Raw genomic sequence first — 13,746 nt, forward strand, 5'->3', positions numbered from 1 at the left:
AATGAATCGTTAATTCAGTAAATGAAGTCGCTCTGTCGTGCCCGACTCTTTGCAACCCGTGGACTGTAGCCCACCAAGCTCCTCCATCCATGGGATTCTCCAGGCAAGAATACTGGAGTGGGTTGCCATTGGAGCTAAAAAACACTTAAGGCAGGCGCTGCTTTGTCACTAAAGGCATGTTCCCACCAGTTGGCGATAAAGGAAAAGATTCAAAATGATTCAGTTGGGTTCCGTTCAGTCTCTCATTCATGTTCGACTCTTTGCAACCCCATGAACTGCAGCACGTCAGGCTTCCCTGTCCATCACCAACTCCTGGAGTCCATGTTCATTGAGTCGGTGATGCCATCCAGCCATCTCATCCTCTGTCATCACCTTCTCCTCCTGCCCTTAATCTTTCCCAGCATCAGGGTCTTTTCAAATAAGTCAGCTCTTCGTATCAGGTGGCCAAAGTATTGGAGTTACAGCTTCAACATCAGTCCTACCAATGAACATCCAGGACTGATCTCCTTTAGAATGGACTGGTTGGATCTCCTTGCAGTCCAAGGGACTCTCAAGAGTCTTCTCCAACACCACAGTTCAAAAGCATCAATTCTTCAGCGCTCAGCTTTCTTTATAGTCCAACTCTCACATCCATACATGACCACTGGAAAACAATAGCCTTGACTAGATGGACCTTTGTTGACAAAGTAGTCTCTGCTTTTAATATACTGTCTACGTTGGTCATAACTTTTCTTCCAAGGAGCAAGCATCTTTTAATTTCATGGCTGCAATCACCATCTGCAGTGATTTGGGAGCCCCCAAAAATAAAGTCAGCCACTGTTTCCACTGTTTCCCCATCTATTTGCCATGAAGTGATGGGACCAGATGCCATGATCTTCGTTTTCTGAATGTTGAGCTTTAAGCCAACTTTTCACTCTTCTCTTTCACTCTCCTCAAGAGGCTTTTTAGTTCCTCTTCACTTTCTGCCATAAGGGTGGTGTCATCTGCATAATTGGCAACCTTGATTCCAGCTTGTGCTTCTTCCAGGCCATGTGCTTCTCATGATGTACTCTGCATAGAAGTTAAATAAGCAGGGTGACAATATATAGCCTTGACGTACTCCTTTTCCTATTTGGAACCAGTCTGTTGTTCCATGTCCAGTTCTAACTGTTGCTTCCTGACCCACATATAGGTTTCTCAAGAGGCAGGTCAGGTGGTTTGGTATTCCCATCTCTTTCAGAATTTTCCACAGTTTATTGTGATCCACACAGTCAAAGGCTTTGGCATAGTCAATAAAGCAGAAATAGATGTTTTTCTGGAACTCTCTTGCTTTTTCGATGATCCAGCAGATGTTGGCAATTTGATCTCTTGTTTCTCTGCCTTTTCTAAAACCAGCTTGAACATCTGGAAGTTCATGGTTCACGTATTGCTGCAGCCTGGCTTGGAGAATTTTGAACATTACTTTACTAGTGTGTGAGATGAGTGCAATTGTGTGGTAGTTTGAGCATTCTTTGGCATTGCCTTTCTTTGGGATTGGAATGAAAACTGACCTTTTCCGGTCCTGTGGCCACTGCTAATCAAAATGATTAGGAAACTGAAAATTGGGACTTTAAATTTTCATTTACACCAGAAACCAGGACATATTAAAAATTGCACTTTTATAGACATGAAAGAACAAAAAATTAGATTAGTAACGAAAGTAGACTAGTTTTACGGCTTACTTTATTGAAAGCCTAAGAACATTTTGGTTTTTAAACAGTTATTTCATGAGGAATAGATATCATTCACTCAGCCTCCATAACTCAAAGCCTCTAAGCCTCGTTCATCCCAATGTCTGTGCTGGAAATGCCTTCCCCACTTTCTCTGTTCACCTAATCCCACTCTCTATAGCCCAGCTCATCTCACCACCTCCCTAGAGTCTTCCCCAGCTCCTGCAGCCCACAGAGTTGTATTTCTCTGAACTGTACCACTCTCTGTATAATCATTTGTCGATGATCTTTTAACGGATATAAAGCCAGCTTTTGCAATCAGAATTAAGTACTTTGTAAGGACTAAAGAACCTGTATACCAAGCGAACATTTCCACATCTATACATATAAATTTCTAATTTGGGATCCCCAAGGAAAATATAGAGAAAGAGTCCGTTTACATTTACTATTGCAAAGAATGTCATGCAAAACAAGGATGCCTGGACAGTTTCTAGCTCTAATGTCCAGGATTGCAAAGCATGAATACTTTAATACAGCCCGGGATCTGAGCGGATCTAGCAGATGTCCATGGAGAGACATCTTGGGAGCAAGTCAACATCCTAGATGATTTAAGACCTGCGAACTTCCAAACCTTTAGAAATGTAAGCCTGTTCCTCCAAGTGTGAATAAGATTAACTTTAAGATTCCTAAAGTATAAAGCAAGTGTTTCATAGACATGAGCTGATGGAACATTAACAATCAAAACTCAACAGTAGGAGTTTAAAAGTAGGAGGAGCAAACATCCATCAGTATGAACTGGGGTGGAGTTGGGGTGGGATTACACCTGTATTTTCACTAACTTCTACTAGAAATTTAGCACTTCTCAATTGCGAATATAGGCAACAAACCACAGTAGTATTAGCATTACCTGCACCTTCAACTCCATCTGAAATGACGGATTTTTGTACCATATGACAGTTGCAGACATCTCAAAATAACATTGACACTTATCACTACTTCTAAGTTACAGCAGTTACGAAAATTGCTACTAGATCACCTGTGATTACAGTCTTCTCATCTGGTGTGATGAGGATGGACCACAATTTGGCAAGCCTCTACCCTCAAGCAATCATTCAGTTACCAAATGGTGAGTGCTCACAGTGGTGGTCCAGGTATCTATGATGTTCCTGGTATTCTCCACTTACAAGTGTTAATCAGAGACCGCCCAAGGACGGGGAGCATATGCAAACTAAGCAAAGATAGTCTTCATGTTGCTGTCTTTAGAAAATAAAATTGAAGTTTTACCTTCTAAATGAATGATCTTGCTGTTTTATACATTAATAAATTACAGATGTATTTATTCATTAAGTTAGTCATTCGGGTAGCGAGTATGTATAGAGCACTTACTAAAATAAAATTAGTTTGAATCATCTAAAATAAAATGAAATTATGTTGAGTCATCTAACATTCTCAATATTTTGACTGTCTTGACTTACCAAAATAGCAATTTCATATAGTTCAGTCTAATACTTGTGAGCCCAACCCCTAAAGCCCACTAATAAAAGAGACAGTCATAAAGTAAAAGATCTTGAATCAGAAAGACGGATGCCTGCACAAGTTAAAAACGTGGTGAAATGGCTGAAAGGCAGCACACAGAAAAAGTCACAAAAAGGCAAAGTGCCCAGAGGAAATTATCCATTTAATCATCCTGAATGAGAATGACCCAAAGACATTAATAACAAATCTGTATTATTTTCTATGACATAACGTGATGAAAAGCCTCTCCCAAAGATTTACTAATGCTTCAATAATTTTTTCTAATTAAATAATATAATCTTCTACAGTATTATAAGAAATATACTTTAAAATCAATATTAAATCCGGCAAGAATAATGCCTTAACATTTGTATGGCACTTTGCCATTTAAAGGTAATTTTATACACATTATTCTATTATATTCAGCCTGGGAGATACTATCCCCACTTTTCAGATGACATAGCACATGAATCCTGGTGGACTTACAGAAAACTTTAAAAACGAATCTTATCTTTAAGCCAGATCCTCTCTTTGCTCTCTGTGTCGTGTAATAATATTAAAGGAGGTGAAATATCTAAGAGCTCCAAAATCCTGGAACCTAGGTCTAAACCTCAATCTATCACTTAATCTCCATGCAACCCTAAGGAAGTTCTTTGATATGTGTGGGGCTGAGCTTAGTTAAGCGGGAATAATAACATCTTCAGATGTTATTGTTAATGGGATATGGCAGCTGAAGCCCTTACCATCACCTATAGCAGCTACACTTAGCACTATCTTCATTTATATTCTTGTGAGAATCCAGCAATGAAGAAACGTGACTCTTATCTAAAAGAACTTGAGAAAGCCATGTGTCTCAATAGACAGCAGAATTCTAAACAGGCCTCAGAATTCTAAAAGGCCTGCCCCACACTTTCTCAAATAACTTATTATTATCATCACTCTATCATCCTAAAGGCTTTGGAGAAAATAACCAATGTCACAGTGTTGGGAGACCTACTTTTCTTCCATATCTAAAAATTTCAAAATCTCCTATGTTAGGAGCTCTGATCAAAAGTTGACTAAGAGCTACTACCTGTACCATCTAGGGGTGATGTTCACTCATGAGGCCGGAAACAGAGCCTTCTTTCATTTCAGACAGCTGATGGTCACCCCAAAAAGATCCCAAATTAGACCATGTATGGAGACTAAAACCAGAGTCAGATAACACCAAAGGAAGGATATTGGTAAAAGAGGATAGGAGTAAAATAAAAGAGAACTATTTTCCAACCTGAAGGCAAAGGGTCAAAAGCAGGCTTGCTATTATTTACTCCTGGCTCACCACCTCCTCATCCTCTGAGGATGATGCTCTTTCCTCGGGTCCTGAGCCATCATGACTCGCATTTCCTTTAGTTTGTCATGCAGTCAGCAGACGGGGCCTCAGAGACCTTTGCTTGCACATTCACTGGATCAAACTATCTGGGTGGCACAGATTCCTGCAAGAGAGACAAATGATCTGAAATGCAATGCAGCTGTCTTTTTGTTCATCATTGCTGGTGATCTTCTATGTAATGAAAATGGATATTTACCTAAATACTGTCCGACCTCTAGAAGCTTAGCTTTTTGCACAGTGCCTCACATAAGACACAAAGATCAAGATTTTATTTTTCAAACACATTGTCTGTCCTCTGTGTATTTGAAGAGAGAGGCTATTAAGTTTCCTGTGGTTCTTTTACATACTAAATCTAATGTGCACCAAAAGGATAGGCTTACTTAACTTTGAGAAAATGTGAGATACACGGCTGATTGTGTTAAACATAGGTTCCTTCCTAGCAAAACCTGACATGAGTTAAAAAGAAAAACACAGGTTTTAAGATGCTAGCAAATATTTCTTTAGACTTTATGACAAGCACAGGTAAAATAAGATCATGATTCCACTGAAATAAATTCAAGCAAAAATGAATATATTCTGCTGAATCAAGGCTATAAATAGCTGGGGATGGGGAGACTATCCATCGAAATGCTCTCAAAAATTATTCTCCCTTACTGAAAATCATAAATTATGATCCAAATATCAAACAGACATTAAAATTAGCCTATTGCTCTTTAAAATAGTAAAGAAAAGGTACATTTCATTGTGTGTTTGAGGATGGAATAGAAATAACAGATAAAATGTTTGAATGACTATAAATCCTATTATTCAAAGATTACCATTCAATCTTTCCAAACCTTATTTTTCTATGCATTAATACATCTGATAATGTAAATAGTGGGCAAGGAAAGCCAATTCCCACAAGGATCCCTACACAAGTTCAGCGAAATGGGCAGTATGGTACAATCTCAAGGTTTTCTTCCAAGTATCCCCAACAGGATTTTTCAGTATTTTCCCAAATGTTGGGAAATCCCTTATATTAATAAAAACAAACTAAACCCCCAAGCAATGAAGGGATGCCAACCTGTCCTAGGCTGTGAGCTGGGCAGGAAGAAAGAAGGTGATGGGAAGATTGAGGGCACTCGCCCGAGGAGCATCCTCGCCCTAAAGGGATCAGGCTCTCAGTCCCACCCATGCTCACCCCATCCCAGGGAGGTGCTCGGATGCTCCCACGGAAAGGACACAGAGAGCCGCAGCCGCTGTGATTCAGCCCAGCGCACCCGGAAACCAATAGCTGTTCCCGGACAAGGAGAGGGAAGTGCAGCTGCCGGCACCGCCTGGACTCAGGCGCCCCTCTCTCCCAGGAGGAGGGCGTGGGCACAGGCTTTTACCTGGTTCATCTTCCCATCGCTTGGGATGGGCAGGTGGGGACAGTGCTCTGCGCCTACCTCCCTCTCCCATCCGGGCTCCACAGAAGTCTTGACTTCTTTTCCCTGCTCTTTCCCCCCTCCACCCCCAGAAAGATTGACTTCGAACCAGGAGTTGTTCTGCTGCGCTCAAAAAGAGGGGTCATTGCAAGGGCTCTGTCTCGTGGGGTGAGGCTTCAGTCAGTTCAGTCACTCAGTCATATCCGACTCTTTGTGACCCCATGGACTGCAGCACGCCAGGCTTCCTGTCCATCACCAGCTCCCGGAGATTACTCAGACTCATGTCCATCCAGTCAGTGAAGTCATCCAGCTGTCCAGGAATTTGTAACTTCCTCGGTTCTGTCCCATTGCAACAAAAATTTGAAGCGATGGGCAGACCAGCGTTACAGCCCTTGGATGGACCAGTGTTACAGCTCAGTTTATTCAGAAAGTAAAGGAAAATACATTCTTGAGTCATGAGGGTATGCCGACCCAAAAGATGCGAAGAGAAGAGAGGCCCCTGGCCCAATTTGGCTCCTTTTTTACATGTTTTTCTTTTCCTCTGGGCCTGCCCTATAAGAGAGGAGGACACTCAGGAACCACCAGAAACTGGTGGGAAAATATCTGTCTGTCCCAGCAACAGAGAAGTACTTGGGTGAATCTTTAAGTCATTGCTTTTCCTATATCACCAAAAATGGTACAGGTTTGGGAGGAGAAGGCTCTGGAGTAGGAGGTCAGGACAGAGTAGGTAGCCCTGTGTCAACCAAGAAATTCTCGGACCTACCTGCCACATCCAGTTGCACCCTTGGCTCCGGCCCCATGATGGTTATCTGTGACAGGCTGGCTGGCTGGAGTGGGCCATTTCAGTCCTGTAGAACCATCGTGAGGGAAGGCTTGGTGCTTGACCTTGAGGCTCTTGGATCCTGAGGGCAGAGTGCCACCCATTCTCCCAATTGATGGCATTTGTAGCAAGCCATTTTAGGAGACTTGTCTAAGTTTAGACAGTCTTTGACCCAATGCCACGCCTGTCTACAGATTAGGCATTTGCCTCGTGCCTTGTCCTTCATGGACTCGGGGTTTGCCATAGGGCTTCCCTGGAAGGCAGCCAGCATCGGGCATGCCTTGTCCCTTTCCTTTTCTCCCTTTCCTGAGCCTTGGCCTCCCTCTCCTGTTCTCTGTTATAAAAGGTATTGGTGGCTGTCTGGGCCATCTCATCTAAAGAGGGCGCAGGGTTCTGCTGCTATAGCTGTTGTAACTTTATCCTGATGTCTGATGCACACTGGGGCAGGAATTTGTCCTTTAAAATCACCTATCCTTTGTAAGAGTCTAAGTCCAGATTGGTAAACTTCTAGAGGGTCTCTTTAGCCTTTTTAGAAAGGCAGTGGGGTTCTTGTTGGGCTCCTGAGTTATTGCTGAGATTCAGGCATAGCTGGGTACTTTTTGCTGGGCTGCTTTCTGTCCTGCCTTCACACAGGTCAGAAAAATGATCCCTTTCCCAGATGTGCTCAGGGTCATTATAATTCCAACTAGGATCTGAGAAGGGGACCACAGTTTCCCCTACTGGGTATTTATTGCTTGACATGTGAAGCCCCATAGCATACCTTCAGGCTTCCTTTAAGACCCTAGTATGTTCAGGGTCAGATAAAGTTGGACTAAATATGACCATGATGTCCTTCCATGTCAAGTCAAAGACCAAGATAATGTGTTGGAATGTATCTGTATATTTGCCTGGGTCATCTGTATAGCTTCCCAGGTCCTGCTTGATCCATCTTATATGGACCCAGGTTGGTATGAATTCTCCTCCAGTTCTGACTAAGGGACATACTTGAGCTGCCTTTTGTGGAGGGGTGCTCCCGGATGTGGGGGCACGTTTGGATACAAGGAAGGAGCACCAGGCAACTCAGGAACCATGGGAGGTGAGCCTTCACGGGGTGGGGGGGGGTTCCCTTTCTTGGTAGTCTGTGCCTAGCACATTTGCCTAGTAGTGAAGGAGAGAACAGACAGAACAGGCTCCATCTTGAAAGCAGGACTCCATCTTAGGCTAGACTGTGAATGCTTTCTACATGCATGCTCACCCTCCCAATGGACTCTCAACTTTGTGCCCAGCGTCTATGGAAACGGCATATCAATGGAACACCAGATCCCTGGGATGAAAGAGCTGCAGGAGTTGTACCTGCCTAGACTCTCCATCGCCTAAAAGAATGTGCTAATTATCTCTGTAACAGAACAGAGTCATAAATTCTATTATGCTTCTTGGAGTATGACCACAGGCCTATTGATAAATGTCCACTGTTTAACACCCTAGGCTTATGGCACATGAATCATGGGTTAATCTTGATCTTATCTCTCTTTTACTTTGTCCAGACTAGTTTCAAGGAATTTGGGAAGTGGGTTTGAACATGTATACTTAGGGTATATAGTTCAGTTCAGTTCAGTTCAGTTCAGGTCAGTCTCTCAGTCATGTCCGACTCTTTGCAACCCCATGAATCGCAGCGTGCCAAGCCTCCCTGTCCATCACCAACTCCCAGAGTTCACTCAGACTCACGTCCATCGAGTCAGTGATGCCATCCAGCCAGCTCATCCTCTGTCGTCCCCTTCTCCTCCTGCCCCAATCCCTCCCAGCATCAGAGTCTTTTCCAATGAGTCAACTCTCTGCATAAGGTGGCTGAAGTACTGGAGTTTCAGCTTTAGCATCATTCCTTCCAAAGAAATCCCAGGGCAGAGAAGCAGGAGAGAGAAACAGGAGGCGGGGGTATAGTGCAGGCGCTTTTCCTGTACAACTTGTCTCTGCAAGATTTCCAGGAGGAGGCCGTTCCCCTGCCTCCAAGGGCATCATCCTGAGTCCTCCCTGTGCCTCTCCTTCCCCATCCAATCCCTTCGAGCCCTCACTCTCACTGCACACTGCTCCTCACCCTCCTGCCGTTGCCTGTGCTCAGTTCACGAACTCCATTCTCACCTGCGTAACACAGTGGCCTCATGAGCCATCTCTCGGTCCCCTCACTTGCCCCCTCCCCAACTGGCTTCTCCAGGAAGCAGACAGAACAGCGTCTCCCAGTGACAAATCTGACCCTCCTCTGCATCCTTCCTCTCGGTGGCTCCCCTCTGCTCTCGGATAAAGCAAAAAGTCCTTGATGGCTCCTGCAGCACTAACTGCTGCCTCTCTCTCCAGTCTTATCTTCACCCTCACTCTGCTCCAGTCACGTGAACTTACCTACTTGCCGGGAGCCACCATGGAGATCCCACCCATGACAAAAAGTCATGTGGAAGAGAACTATTAAGCAAGGCTTGAACTCAACGGGCTCCTAGGCTTTCTCGAACATCTACCCCAAACCAGAATCTGTCTGTTTTACTATTTCATGACTTTCACCAACTCCTCTGACATTAACAGGGGCTATTCCTGACCACCTTTCTCTGGAGAAAATCAACTTAGGGCTATAGCTAATAAGCCTCCTGGACATGAGAAGAATATTTCCAATCAAAACCCCTCTGTTAGCATTTTAGCTTGCTTGGCAGATATATCCAGACTCTTGCAGCTACGCATGTGATTATTTACAGCCTCCCAACTGTGAGAGGCACAGAAAGCCTACAACATTGAGCCTTTCAAAGAGTTAAAAGTTATCAGAGTAGTGCTAATGTAGGATTTTATTATTGGGCCAATGCTTGTTGCTAAGTTCCCATATCTCTTATCCACTGTGCACCTGGGAGTGCATTAGTTAACATAGTTGGAAAGTAAGAAAAACAAGTGTAGCCTTGAAATTAACCACATCAGACTTTTGAGCTAATTGGTTCTCTCTTGTAACTCACTGCACCTTTGCTTTGTGAGAATGTAACTCTGTTTAATACTTTTGAGGCTGACGTAGATTAGAAATATAAGAAAAAACATTTCAAGGAAAATAAGGCTTCTGGTTGAGAAGCCTTTATCAAAAGAGAGTCATAAAATGTTCACAGGCCTCCAAGGCCAGAAGATAATGTACACAATATTGTTTATGGGAAAGGTTTGCAGAAAAATCCTGGTTTCGATAAAGACAAAACAGATGTAATGTTTGGGCTGACTCTGTATGACTTTGCATCTTTCATTTCCCTCTATGTACAAGTAAAGGTATAAAGACCCTTTTGAAAATAAAAACAACGGGCCTCGCTTGAAGAAGTTTGGTCACCCGAGTTTTTCTTTTTCTTTTTTTCCTCTCTTACTTTCTTTTTCAGGCTGATCTCTTGGAGCATAGAGGCTCCTGAGTTCACTTATCTGCCCGGGTTTCTAAGGCCTGAACGGGAAGACGTTCTGCGTTGGGAGACCGGGAAGGCACCTGTGGCCTCCGTGAACAGGGCAAACTTCTTGTCTCGAAGTTTTATTGGCTTTCTATGTAAACCAAGGAATATCAGCCTCTTTCTCTCCTCTGTTTTCTTATCTACAATATTCTTTCCTTATCTCTCTCTAAATCATCCGCCGGCGCCGTTTTCCTTCAGGTTCCCTGGGTCCTGCGGGGCTGGACTCTGGCACCTACTTGAAGGAGTAGCTCCCTCCTGCCTCAAGGCCTTTGCACGCACTGTTTCCTCTGCCTGGAATGCCCTCACCCTCCCTTTCACTTACTTAGTTCTCACTCTTTCTTATGATCTGCTTTGCGATCTAGTTCACCTGCTTTTCTTTATAAATTCTTACAAATACCCCTTATAGTACTTACCCCAATTTTATTTACAGGTGTGACTGTTTGATTGATGGCTATCCTCCCAAGAGTGTAAGCTTTTGCATGGAGGAAGTACATCTGTTTTGCTCACAACTGGATCTCAGTTCCTACACATTGATGGGCTTTCTGTAGATTATACACACACACACACACACACACAAGCCTTTTTATTTATTTATTTTTACTGAAGTATAGTTCCTTGTAAATGGTTTCTTGCTTGAGGAGGGGCCCACTCTAGTGCCAACCAGTGGCTGAGCAGGGCTGCTATAGCTCGGACCTGCCCCAGTGCTATTACAGTATGGCCGTTTAACAGTATTAATTCTTCCATTCCGATAACATGGGGTATCTCCCCATTTCTTTGAAACATCTTCCTTTATTAATGTTTTATATTAAATAGTTCTCACCACAAAGTCTTTCACCTCCTTGGTCAGGTTTATTCCTAAAGGCTGGTCCTTTTTTTTTTTTTGAGCAGTGTTAAAGGTATTCCTTTTTTAACATTGTTTTTATTGCTGTTCATTCACTAAGTCAAGTCTGACTCTTTGCGACCCTATGGACTGCAGCACACCAGACTTTCCTGCCCTTCACTGTCTCCCAGTTTGCTCCAACTCATGTTCTTTGAGTTGGTAATGCCATCCAACCAGCTCATCCTATGTTATTCCTTTTCTGATATTTCATTGTTGGTGTAAAGAAATGCAAATGATCTCTTTGTTAATTTCATATCCTGCTACCTCGCTGAATTCTTTTATCAGTTCTAGCCCTTTTTGTATATAGTGTTTCAGGTTAAAAAAAAAACCTTTTAATATCAGCTTCCTCTCGTCTCATGTTTTATAGTTAGGTCTTGTGTTAATGGAGCAAATTTTAAATTTTTCTAATGATTAGGAAGTACTCAATGTATATCAAAATGCCTGAAAAACAACATAGTGGGCAGCCACAAGCATACACAAGGAAGCAAAATGGAACCCAGATGGATAAATGGACAGTTTCTTTGAGAGGGCTGGTACCATCTGTGGCCTCTCTAGATACAGTCTTGATTTCCAGGGAAGTGAAAAATCGATTTTAAACTGAAATAGCCCTGGGGCAGGCAGGAGTTCTAGCAGTCCCATTCAGCCATTGGTTGGTACCCCGTTGGGCCCCTCCCCATGCAAGCCCCCATTTTAGAGCAACTGTCAACCAGTGACTGTTAGTGGTCCTGCTTAGTGATTGGTCAGTGCCAGTGTGAGCCCCTCCCTTCTCGGTGTTCTGTATAAAAGCAGCCCGGAATTCCGTCTGAGGGAGATGGTTTTCAGAAATGCTAGTCTTTCATCTTTTCGGTCTGCTAGCTTTCTGATTACAATCATTATTCCTTGTTCCCAGATCTGTCTCCTGCTTTACTGACCTCTCGTGCAGCAAGCAGCCCTGGCTTGGGCTTGGGCTTGGTAACAAAACCATGTCCTCAGGGCAGAGCCTGGCATCTTCACACCCAGGCAGGAGGCTCTCATCCTACCTTCTCTTCTAAGAAGAGGTCTCCCTTCTGCCTCCGGCCTCAGCAGGCCCTGCCTACATTCCCCTCAAGGATGGGCTCGGAGACTCTGTATTGATGTTGCTGCTGCTGCTGCTGCGTCGCTTCAGTCGTGTCTGACTCTGTGTGACCGCAAAGACGGCAGCCCGCTAGGCTCCTCTGTCTCTGGGATTCTCCAGGCAAGAATACTGGATTGGGTTGCCATTTCCTTCTCCAATGCATGAAAGTGAAAAGCGATAGTGAAGTCGCTCAGTTGTGCCTGACCCGACTCTTAGCGACCCCATGGACTACAGCCTACCAGGCTCCTCCGTCCATGGGATTTTCCAGGCAAGAGTACTGGAGTGGGTGCCATTGCCTTCTCTGTCTCTGTATTGAGAGGGCCCTAAAGAGAAGGGGAATCCAGAGTCACACTCAGCAAAGGAGTGCACCCCAACCATGGGCTCCATGAGATGGGGGCAGTGGGCAACTCCCATGGAGAGGTGCCTCAGAAAGAGAAAGACAAACAGAGATGGGAACATGGGGAACAAGCTGTGTAATAGGGCAGTGGCAGGCATGCAGGTGTTAGTAAGCTACCATCAGCAGTCCCCCTCAGCCAGTGGTCAGTGTTGCCGTGGGCTCCTCCCGAAGCAAGCAACCATCAGTGAGCAACTGTTAAGGAGTGACCACTAACAGTCCCTCTCAGTCGTCAGTTGGCATTGCAGTGGGCCCCTGCCCTTTCTGTCAAAGGAGCCTGGATTGGGACTGAGGGGAGATGGTTTTGAGACTGCCATCTTCTTGGTCTGCTAGTTTTTGATTAAAGTTGTGATTCCTTGCCTCAACAAATCATCTCCCAGTGTACTGGCCTGTCGTGTGGTGAGCAGAGCAAGTTTGGACTCAATAACAATTTCAGCAAAGCCAGACAAGAACCATGCTGCTTGCGGCCAGCCAGCCCTGGTTAGAGAATTTTCAGGTAAGGCCCGAGCAGCTGCCGGAACCACTTGTCCTGATAATCTTCCCTTCAGAATTCCCTGAAGCAGCATGGGCTACTCCAGCGCTTGGCGGTTGGAGCAAGAAATCAACATTTAGGAGTTCCAACAGTAGGGCAAGTTGCTCTGCTCTGTACAACCAAGAACATTCTCTCCTTTCAGTTTGGGTTTATCTTTTAAGGGAAAAGACAATTTGTTTCACAGCTGATTGTGATTCCCTTTTGGAGAGAATTGTCGGACTCTACAGGATTTGTGAACTGGTTGGTTTGCTTGTGTTTTGCGTTCATTCACAATGGAATCTCTTTAGACTTTTGGTGTTGAAATTTGCATGTGCTTTTGTGTTTTGTTGCTCTTGAACTGATAAATATGGCAACTACATTTGTCCCTAAAGAAAGCCCTTTGGGGTGAACCTTAAATAAGTGGGCAAAATAAAGCTGTGGGCCTATGACTAAGAAAGATGATATTCTTTTGTTACAATATGTGGTCCCAATGGAGAGTGATGGCCCTTGACTGGCTCACTGAATGATCATACGACTTTTCAATTAGAATTGTTTTGTTAAAGAAAAGGTAAAAATGATGAGACTCCTATGCAGATGCATTAATGCCACGGCATCAGGAAGAAAAGCAGTCAGACAACCGCCGCC

The sequence above is a fragment of the Ovis aries genome, chromosome 7 (assembly GCF_016772045.2).
Source record: "Ovis aries strain OAR_USU_Benz2616 breed Rambouillet chromosome 7, ARS-UI_Ramb_v3.0, whole genome shotgun sequence".
NCBI classification, from domain to species: Eukaryota; Metazoa; Chordata; class Mammalia; order Artiodactyla; family Bovidae; genus Ovis; species Ovis aries.